This window comes from Colossoma macropomum, unplaced genomic scaffold (assembly GCF_904425465.1).
Source record: "Colossoma macropomum unplaced genomic scaffold, Colossoma_macropomum, whole genome shotgun sequence".
NCBI classification, from domain to species: Eukaryota; Metazoa; Chordata; class Actinopteri; order Characiformes; family Serrasalmidae; genus Colossoma; species Colossoma macropomum.
Window position 1 is genome coordinate 30,278,627 of NW_023494792.1, and position 11,066 is coordinate 30,289,692.

Sequence of the window (11,066 nt, forward strand, 5' to 3'; positions counted from 1 at the left end):
CAGATTCTTTGCCCTAAAAAGGGCGTACGAGGCTAAAACATGACTTTGTGGCTGAGGTTGGGAGTGGGAGGCTAAGCTTAAACAGTCTTCAGGATGGCACCCTTTAATCCTGATTAATGGCGCTTGAGAGGAAGCGGAAAATGGAAGCGGCATTACTATTTCTATTATGATTATTATCAGTATTATTATTATCAATATTACTGTAGTTGTTATTACACTATGCAAAAGGATCTTTTAATGTAGATATTATCATCTACACATTTGCATGGCAGTGTACCACGTTGATTAACATCGCTACAGCATATTATCGCCAAATTCTGAGGCTTGTGCCGTTTTTGTGTGGGCTTTTATAATCAGCTGTGCTGTACATATATTTGAGTAAAGTCACTGGGCTTTCATTGTTATGGCACTTCAGGTTATTTCATTATTAGAAACATTTCATTATCATGGCACTTAACTCACAAATAACTGACAGCAACTGCACTACACTGAAAAATTCTTCCAATTTCTAGTTTGTGAGTTTGAACTACTAGTCAGTCTTCGTGCAGGAGGTGGTGCTGATATGAAATAAAATAATGTACTGTAGGAAGAGACTGAAGGCCTTTAAAGGTGAAGGTGATTTGCTGATGAAAAGAGGCCAGTGATGCCAGCCTTGCCATGGAAAACTGACCAGACCACAACCTCTACAATTTATGATTTATTTACCAAAAAAACACTTTTCAACGCTGAATGGATTTTTTAAATAGCCGTTATGAAAGCTAGTAACTGTAGGTGTACCACACCCTGTGACTGAAATACAGCGAGAGGTCTTCTTCCTTTACCCATAAAGACAATCAACATGTCATTTGGAACTACAGATTAGATTAGACTATATTAGACTAGACCAGAATAGAATAGAATAGAAGTAGACCAGACATGAACAGTACAGTATAGAAATAAAACAGCAGAAAAATATCAGTAGCTTATAGTAGAACTGAAAAGAATAAAACAGAATAGAATAGAATTGAATGAAATTCAATAGAAAACAACTGAACAGAATAAAACTGAACAGAATAGAACTAAATAGAACAGAATATAGAAGAGAACGGAATAGAATAAAACAGAATACAGAACTGAACAGAACAGAATAGAACTGAATAGAACAGAATAGTATAGAAGAGAACGGAATAGAATAAAACAGAATAGAATAGAACTGAACAGAACAGAATAGAACTAAATAGAACAGAACAGAACAGAATAGAACCAAATAGAACAGAATAGTATAGAAGAGAACAGAATAGAATAAAACAGAATAGAACTGAATAGAACAAAACAGAATAGAACTAAATAGAACAGAATATAGAAGAGAACGGAATAGAATAGAATAGAACTGAACAGAACAGAATAGAACGGAATAGAATAGAACTGAATAGAATATAACTGACCCGAATGAAACTCAATAGAACAGAAAAAAAACAGAATAAAATAGAACACAATCAAGAAGAAAATAAAAGACAATTATCAGAATAGAACAGAATATAATAGAAAGGAAAAGAACAAGACAAACAAGAACAGAACAGTCGCATCAAACAGAACAGAAAAGCAGAATTTAAAAAAGGAGAATAAATCAGGAAAAAACATATCAGAACAGAGCAGATCTTTATGGTCTGTAGTTTCCGTCATAATAAAACTTATAACAACAATTACAAACACGCTCGACAAACACCACACAGACCTGCTGGAAGATGAGGAATGACAGCTGTAGTCTCCGTACGCTCCATGTAACAATATTTTCTGAAGTCGCCATGTTAACGGTGTACGTGACTGAACCAGTCTGACTTTGTTTGGACCCATTTGCCCTGCTTGACCCGGTTTGGCCCCATTTAGCTCGCTTTGGCGTCATTTGTCCCCCTTTGACCCCACATGACCCTGTTTGGCTCACAGAGGTCTTGTGTACCACAGCAGCAAAGAACAGGACTTCAGGTTGGACATGGCAGCACTTTCTTGGACTTACTAGGCCTCATATAGTCTATACGTTTGGGCTCCTCCTGGGCTTCATGATGAAATTAGTGCTGAGCCAAATGTGGGCCACTGTGGTGTTTTCCTTCATAAATTCTCATGACTCCTCTGTGAGACGCTGCTGACCCGGCGTAGTGAAATATGAAAGAGAGCTGGAGCTTTTGCCTCCTGAGGGACTGGAGGTTGCATCAAAGACACAAAGCATCTCTTGGCAAGCGGACCAAACAGTAACTTGCTCAGCTGGAGGGTTCGGCTAATACTCAGAGGACCAAACATTTCTCTGTACCAAGGCTAGTTTTTCCAAAACTTCAGCATTTTCACACTTTCACATTTCCCAAAACTCACTTTTCATTCATGTTTCAGCATCAGGAAATGTTTCAGGATTTAGTGTGTATTCAGTTTATCACAGCTTCCACTCTTTTCAGGAGACTCGGTTTCAGTTTCTCAAAGAAACCTTCAGGGATGTTTTCCACACCTCCAAAGTTCAGTCTTAGAAGTTGGTTCAACATTTTCTGAAGTAATCAAACCCATTCAGTGGTGTTGAGGTCTGGACTCTGGGGTGGTCACTCAGTAATTCAGTAACATTTTCTTTTACAGTCCCACAAGTTTTAAGTATTACCTACACTCTTATAACGATTTAAGGGTTCGTTTAGAACCATGAACTCAAAGAACCATTTGCATGATTAAAGGGTTCGTGGCATCATGAAAGTGTTCTTCAAACTGATAGAATGTGCTATAGATGGTTCTATATAGAACCTTTTTGAAAATAGTTTCATATAGGATCTTCTATTGTTACGGTGTTAAGCATGTATCAGTAGAAGAACGCTTTTCGAAAATGTTCTATATAGAACCGACTATAGAACATTCGTGCACATTTTCCGTCAACCTAAGAACCCTTGCATGTTGCAAAGAACCCCTTATTCATGCAAAGGGTTCTTTTAGTGTCCGTGGTTCTATATAGAACCATTTTCTTTCCTAAAGAACCCTTGAAGTACCATCTTATTAAGAGTGTAAATAAGTCTGAGGTTCAAACTCCAGACTATTGTGTAAATACTTTAGGTACCATGATGGGATGTTTCCAGACAGCCTGCCTACACTGAAATATCCAAACTACACTGAAGTGCCAAACAGGTTTTAGATATTAAGCTGAATAAAGTACAGAGTAAAATATCTCATAATCTGATTGTCATTTGGAGTAACAAGGTGGTAAATACAAACTCACATTTTTTTCTATCGCCTGGTGCTTATATATTTTGTTTTCTACAATGATGACACAGTACTTTGAAGCTTGTACTACATACTTACTTTTGGAACCTTAAGGAACCTTAAAAGAACTTAAGGAACCTTAAAAGAACGTGTAACCAAAAGGTACTAAAAAGAAACATTAACAGTTTGAAAAGAAAATGGTTAGAAAAAACAAAATTAAAAAGCTACATGAAAAAAAAAGCTACAGTCTACATGAACCAGACTAACAACCACCTGGAAGACCTGTAGACACCAACACTGTCCCCATCAGATAAACAGTACTTAAAGCTTTCATCTTTGAGAGAGGGGAGAAAATCAAGCTGCTTCAGATCTGAAAACATCCACAGGTGTTTCTGTCCATCCTTCCACTGTGAGAAGACGACTCAGCGCTGTGGGTCTGAAAGGATGTGTAGCTGATCAAGAAGAACCTCACTGAGAAAAGGAGACGGACACATCAAACAAAGAAGCTGAACAATGGACTGACCACTCCAGAGTCCAGACCTCAACTCAACTGAATGGGTTTGATTACTTCAGAAAATGATCAACCAGCTTCTAAGACTGAACTTTGGAGGTGTGGAAAATATCCCTGCAGGTTTCTTAGAGAAACTGAAAGTGAGTCTCCTGAAAAGAGTGGAAGCTGGAATAAAGGTAAAAAGTGACACACTGAGTACTGAAAAATAGCTGTTAAATCTTCTGGGTAATTTTCATCTTTACTGTATTTGTTGATACGTTCTCTGTTTCTTATTTTAAATTTTGCAAACCAGCCAAGGGTCTAAAAAAGGTGCAACATTAATAAAACATTACTATTGAAAACGTTAAATAAACTCGAGTAAATTATTCTCTGAGTGCAGGTATAACACTCACTCTCTGGCACGTTAGTGATGGAAAGAGAGCGAATCAGGGTTATTTTGAGTGGTTTTCTGTGTTTATTAGCCAAGTAGAGCAATTTAGTTTGGCAACAGTGTTTCTGATTTGGCAGGTAAGGTGCAGGACTGGAATTTTAAAAGGTATAAAATATGTGGTAGAAAATAGAATAGAAAAAGAAAATAGAGGCAGTGAGGGCTGAGGGCAAAGCCTATTTCTTTTGCTTTTAAAACATTTTAAATATAAACATACATATACCAGCTTTATTTAAATAAGTACTGTGCAAAAATCAGCTTTCATTTTTTGTTTAATTTCTAGTCAAAACAGCCATTAAATACAAGTTATACATTTTTCAGTGTCAGCAAAAAAAGCTGAAAACATATTTAATTGAAAATTACAGACATCTCAACAACTAAATATCAGTGTTTTCAGTACTCAGTGTGTCACTCTTTACTTTTATTACAGCTTCCATTCTTTGCAGGAGACTCGTTTTCAGTTTCTCAAAGAAACCAGCAGGGATATTTTTCACACCTCCGAAGTTCAGTCTTAGAAGCTGGTTGATCATTTTCTGTTTCTCACAATCCCTTCATTCATCTTCTAAGCTGCTTATCCTCCTGGGTCACGAGGGGGTGCAGGAAACACCCTGGGCAGGGCAGACACACACACCTAGAGGCAGTTCAGTATTACCAGTTAGCCTGAGTGCATGTCTTTGGACTGTGGGAGGAAACCCACACAGACACAGGGAGAACCTGCGAACTCGACACAGAAAGGTTGCCCGGCCGGGGAATCGAACCCAGTCCCTTCTTGACCCACTGCACCACCATAAAACCATAACATCTCAGATGTCCAGTTTTGGTGTTCTAGTGCAAATGTTCTTCAAAGATGAAAGCTTTAAGTGCTGTTTATCTGAGGGGGACAGTGTTGGTGTCTACCAGGTCTTCCAGGTGGTTGTTAGGAGGCCCATTTTCCCTGTAGCTTTTAATGATCCATTTTTAGAAACTCCTGATTAATTTCACTTATTTTCCTTTGCCTTTTAATGCAAGGGAATTATCTTATATTTAGTCTGCTCAAAAATATCTCCTCAACCCAATAACTTGTACTTAATAGCTGTATTAACGGAGAAATAAAAAAATTAAGGGCGGTCTCTGACTTTTCTACAGTACTGTTCATGTTTATTTGAGCTTTTCAGTCATCCAAGTAAAACAATCACTGTAAAATCCCCACTGACAACGTGATTTATTCCAACATTAGGTCTCTTTTGTGTAGTGGACGCTGAGCCCGTTACACTAAAGGCAGTAATTCTTCATGTAAGGAGGAAGCTGGTGGAGTACTGGTATTTTTCCTCATGCCCTGAGCTTCACTCCACAGCTGAACTTTATGTGCCGTCCTAAAAGCGAAGGGCACACACACACACAGACACACACACACACAGACACACACACACACACACACACACACACACACACACACACTCTCCTCCTCTGTGAGAAAAGCTCCCAGCGTTCATCATCTCTCTGTAAACAGGCTTTCAATCACACTCCCATGCCAAACCAAACTTCCACGAAAGCACAAATTAAACAAATTTCCACAATTTTAGGCTACTGAGTGGAGCCAGCGCAAGAGAGAGAGAGAGAACGGACGCTGGTTGAGAATGTTTTATTAGGTCCTGGGAACAATCATAAGTTATTATTAAAGGGCAGTGAGGTTCGCTTTTAGAGAAGGACTAATGAGATTCAAACTGAGCTAATTTAACCACAATCAAACTCTGTCAGCCTCTATTGCTAGTTAATCTCAAATACCTGTCTGTTTGGCTCAGATAAGCTCAACTGGGCACTTTTGAGTACAAGTAATAAAGCTAATCACACAACCGGTCAGAATAGTTCACAGTGGTGGTGATAGGAACCAGACGTCTGAAGAATTTAGTACCTCCAAAAGCTCCCTCACAGAAAGTTATTACATGAAATGGTGATGAATACACTGCCTGATGTCCGAGACATTGTTTTAAGATCATTTTTAAGTCTAAAACTTTTTTTTAAAAAACCTTAAACTGTACATGCAGGACATTGTGAGGCAAAATAGTCCCCAAAGAAAACATTTTTTCAGATTTATGACTATTTCACCATCATCAATATTACACATAAAAGCTCAGAAGACTCGTGTAGGTTCACTGGTGGTTTTGGATAGTAAATAAAATGGCTATGTTTGTGTCGTAGACATTGTGACGTCTGGTTCTTATCATCACCACTGTAAAGAAGCCTGTAAGTTTCTCTACAGTGAACCATTTTACTCTAAACTACTCTGAATGACTTTGTCTACACCTCAATGATTGAACTAGGCAGTAATGTTTTAAAAAAGTTAGAAAAAAGAGAAAATACAACACTCGATAAGTTCTCCACTACAGGTTTGGTTTCGCTACAGGTTTGGATAAAGTCCCCGCTATTTTGCGAATGCCATCTGTTTTTGAAGCGGTTAACAATTACAAACCACAGCATGAAAGTGCAAAATACAGGGTGATACAAAAAGATTCATCTGATTTCACAGCGCAATATTTTTACAACCATGAGGCGGCTAGGAACCAATCACATACCAATGGAAAGAGGGGGTCACAGAGTTTCTGTCATCAGAAGATGGCTCCCTTCAGTCTGAGAGGAGATGGAGACCCCTGAACAGAAAGCGCTCTGCGTTCTCCACTTCAATAAGAGTGGATCCGCCATAACTGTGCAGTGTGATTTTCATCAGCAGTGAACCTCCAACAGCTCAGAGCGTTCGTCGTTGGTTCCACAACCCTGGATGATCTCCGAAATCGCACTGAAAGAGCTGTGAGTGCAGCAACACCCGACATGCTCAATCGAGTATGGGATGAGTTTGACTATGGCGTTGATGTTGTCCGTACAGCTGGAGGAGGTTCATATTGAGCACTTGTAGAATTACATAATAAACTTTATGCTGATTTAAACCATTTACAGTTCACTGCATTGTTCTATAATGATTCACAAGTCAAATAAATCATTTTGAAATCGGATGAATCTTTTTGAATCACCCTGTATAACTAAACAACAGACTTCATTGCCTTTTATGACCAACTGTTCTCTGTTTAATGTTGTTGCACATACTGTAAACTTTATTACTAAGTAGTTTTCAGTGAACTGCCTTTATTATCAGCTTTGTTGGTTTTCAGCCCAGTGAGTCCTGAATATCAGTACGTCACTAGTTTAAAGAGCGGTAGTGATCAAATCAAATTTACACAATTTTCTTCTTACCCCAGATGCAGTTGATCGGCAGAGACATTTGGGGTCTAATTTCTTCTTCTTTAATTTAGAACTGGAGCGGCAAGGCTAACATTGCTAACAAACAATGGAACTCAACAGTCACCCAAATCCTTTCTGCAAAAATACATCAACAAAACTTCTTTCCACCAGCTCAAACTGCATCGAGGTCATCATTAAGCTCATACAGTCTTGTTGATGTGGTTTAGGACACAGTATGACTTACTGTGAACTATAAAAATGAAAAAGTTACTGATACAGGCAGCCATTTTACACAACATTCATTATTAGCTCACAGTAAGTCAAACCTACCGCAAACCTCAGTAATCTCCGACCATTACCTAATCTCTTATGAGCTACGTCTTAGCCATAATACATGTACGTCCCCTCGCTATTCTGCAAAGCGCTCAATAAAACCATTTACCGCCCTACAATTCATAGAAAACCTCCCAGTACTAACAACCCTAGTCTCCACTCCATCAGACCCAATGGAGCTAGATGTATTAACCGACTATTTAGAAAATACCTTCCGATCTACTTTAGAAAACGTGGCCCCACTAAAAATCAAAAGGATAAGACAGAAAAAGCTCGCCCCATGGTACGATGATAAAACCCGTACCTTAAAACAAACAGTATGGAAACTAGAGCGGAAATGGCGATCAACCAAGCTGGAAGTGTTCCACTTGGCCTGGAAGGACAGCCTTATAGAGTATAGGAATGCTCTCACTAAAGCTCGCTCAGCATATCTGGCCTCGCTGATCAAGAATAATAAATATAATCCTAGAGTACTGTTTAGTGTGATCTCTAGAATTACAAAAAATCAGGCAGGTATTGAACCACAAATTCCGGCGACCCTCACCAGTGAAGTTTTTATGGACTTTTTAAATAATAAAATCGAAAATATTAGACAACAAATTCAACCCCCACATTAAATCCAACTTGGCTGTCATCTGACATGGCTGATATAAAACATAACATAGCTGCAGAAGAAAGGCTTGAAAATTTCTACCCACTCCCACAGCCAGAACTAGAGAAGATTATCTCCTCTGCAAATTGTACAACCTGCACACTTGATGCAATCCCCTCAAAATTACTCAAAGAAGTACTACCAGTTATCATTAATCCTCTTTTAACTATAGTAAACTCTTAGCCTGGGCCATGTACCCAGAGCTTTTAAACTAGCAGTTATTAAACCTCTGATCAAGAAACCAAACCTTGATGCTAGCATATTGTCTAATTACAGGCCTATTTCTAACCTACCATTTATATCTAAGATCTTAGAAAAAGCCGTAGCCCAACAACTTAGTTCATATCTACATAAGAACCACATATTTGAGAAATTCCAATCTGGATTCAGGCCACATCACAGCACTGAGACAGCTCTAGTTAAGATAACAAATGATCTTCTTCTTGGCTCTGATCAAGGCTACATATCCCTGTTAGTGCTACTTGACCTCAGTGCAGCTTTCGATACGATAGACCACAATATTCTCCTAGAAAGGTTAGAAAACATGGTTGGAATCACAGGGACAGCCCTATCGTGGTTCAAATCTTACTTAACGGAACGTTATCAGTTCGTAAAGGTAAATGACTTATCTTCCAATTATTCACAAGTAAGATCTGGAATTCCGCAAGGCTCTATTTTAGGACCATTATTATTTACATTATACATGTTACCGTTAGGCACAGTTATAAGTAGCCATGGCATTAACTTTCACTGTTACGCAGACGATACACAATTATACATATCAGCCAAGCCTGATGACAAATACAGGCTAAAGAAAATAGAGGACTGTGTAAAAGATGTGAAAGGCTGGATGTTGCGTAACTTCCTCCTCCTAAACAGTAACAAAACAGAGGTTCTCCTTCTGGGACCAAAAGTGGCAAGAAATAAATGATCAGATTTAACTTTAAATCTTGCTGACTTTACAGTTATACCTGGTTCAGCAGCAAAAAATCTTGGTGTAATACTCGATCCAGATTTATCATTCGATCAACACATAGGCAGCATCACTAGGACAGCTTTTGTACATCTTCGCAATATCTCCAAAATAAGAAATGCCTTATCGCTGCATGATACAGAAACATTAGTACATGCCTTTATTACCTCAAGGCTAGATTACTGTAACGCACTACTGTCAGGATGCACCAGCAGGAATTTAAGTAAACTTCAACTAGTTCAAAATGCTGCAGCCAGGGTTCTCACTAAAACTAGAACATTTGATCATATCAGTCCAGTTCTATCATCACTTCATTGGCTGCCTGTTAAATTGCGTATTGATTACAAAATTCTTTTATTGACGTATAAAGCCCTACATGGGCTCGCTCCTGAGTACCTACAAGACCTTATTTCCCCATTACGAGCCACCACGATTACTCAGATCACAGAGTGCTGGCTTTTTAATAGTTCCCAGAATTCAGAAGGTTTCACCTGGGGGAAGAGCCTTTTCTTATAAAGCCCCCAAACTCTGGAATGATCTTCCAGAAAATGTTCGGGACTCAGACTCAGTCGCAATATTCAAATCTAGGCTGAAAACTCACTTGTTTAGTTTAGCTTTTGGTAGCTAATGTTTCCCCCTGGATAAAGGCAGCAGATCCAGGGGTCCATGGACACAGGGAATTATAGTAAACTGAGACTGGTGCTGTCGTCCCGCCGCTCGCACGCGAACACTCAGGTTTGTGGACGGTGGAGCGGAGGGATGCCAGATTGTTTCAGGGTGCTCCCGTGTCTGTGTGCCCTTTTGGTTCGCTCCTTTTAGTTAAGCTGTTATAGTCAGATCTGCCGGAGTCGTTAGCCACACTCTGGAAATGTTTTACATACTACTATACATACACCCATACAGAACTAAACTAACTCCATTTCCCTACCTTTCTCCCGAGAAAACGACTGCCCACCTGTCCGGCCGGACACTGCTGGATGATTGTTTGTAGAGCTCTCCGGCTACCCGCTTCAGACCAGTTACCCACAACCCAGTCACCGCCACCTGCCTTGGACTGGCTGCCCACTCTACGCTGAAGTCTCCTAACTATTACTACCTCCTAACTATTACTATTACTACTACTATTAATATTAGTAGTATAATAATTTTGTACATAGTTTGACCAGAGGAGGATGGGTCCCCCCATGTGAGCCTTGGTTCCTCCCAAGGTTTCTTCCTCAGCTCTGAGGGAGTTTTTCCTTGCCACTGTCGCCCCTGGCTTGCTCACCTGGAGGATTTACATTTCATGTTGAAACTTTGTTCTAAATGGATTTCTGTGAAGCTGCTTTGTGACAACATCAGTTGTAAAAAGCGCTATAGAAATAAATTTGATTTGATTTGATTTGACTGTGCTCCAGACCACAACGACAAGTCTGGACCATGACCTTGAGGCAGTTTAAGCGGGTTGAGAGAGGTTTTGGGGATGTATTTTAGCAGAAACTATTTGGGTGACTACTGATGTCTAGTGTTTAGCAACGTCAGCCTCTCAGCTCCGGTTCTAAACTGAAGAAGCAAAAGTTGGAAACATGTCATGGTCGAAAAACATCCCAGGGTAAGTTGACAAACTGGGTAAATTAGATGTTTGGCCAAATTATTCCTTTAAGAGAAAGAGACTTGCTTTTAAAAGCTGTTGTAACTTTTGTCAAAAATGATTCAGGTTAGAGTTTTTGCCATAATTAAGCAGCTCTAAAGGCAACACAAAAGACTAGTAAGG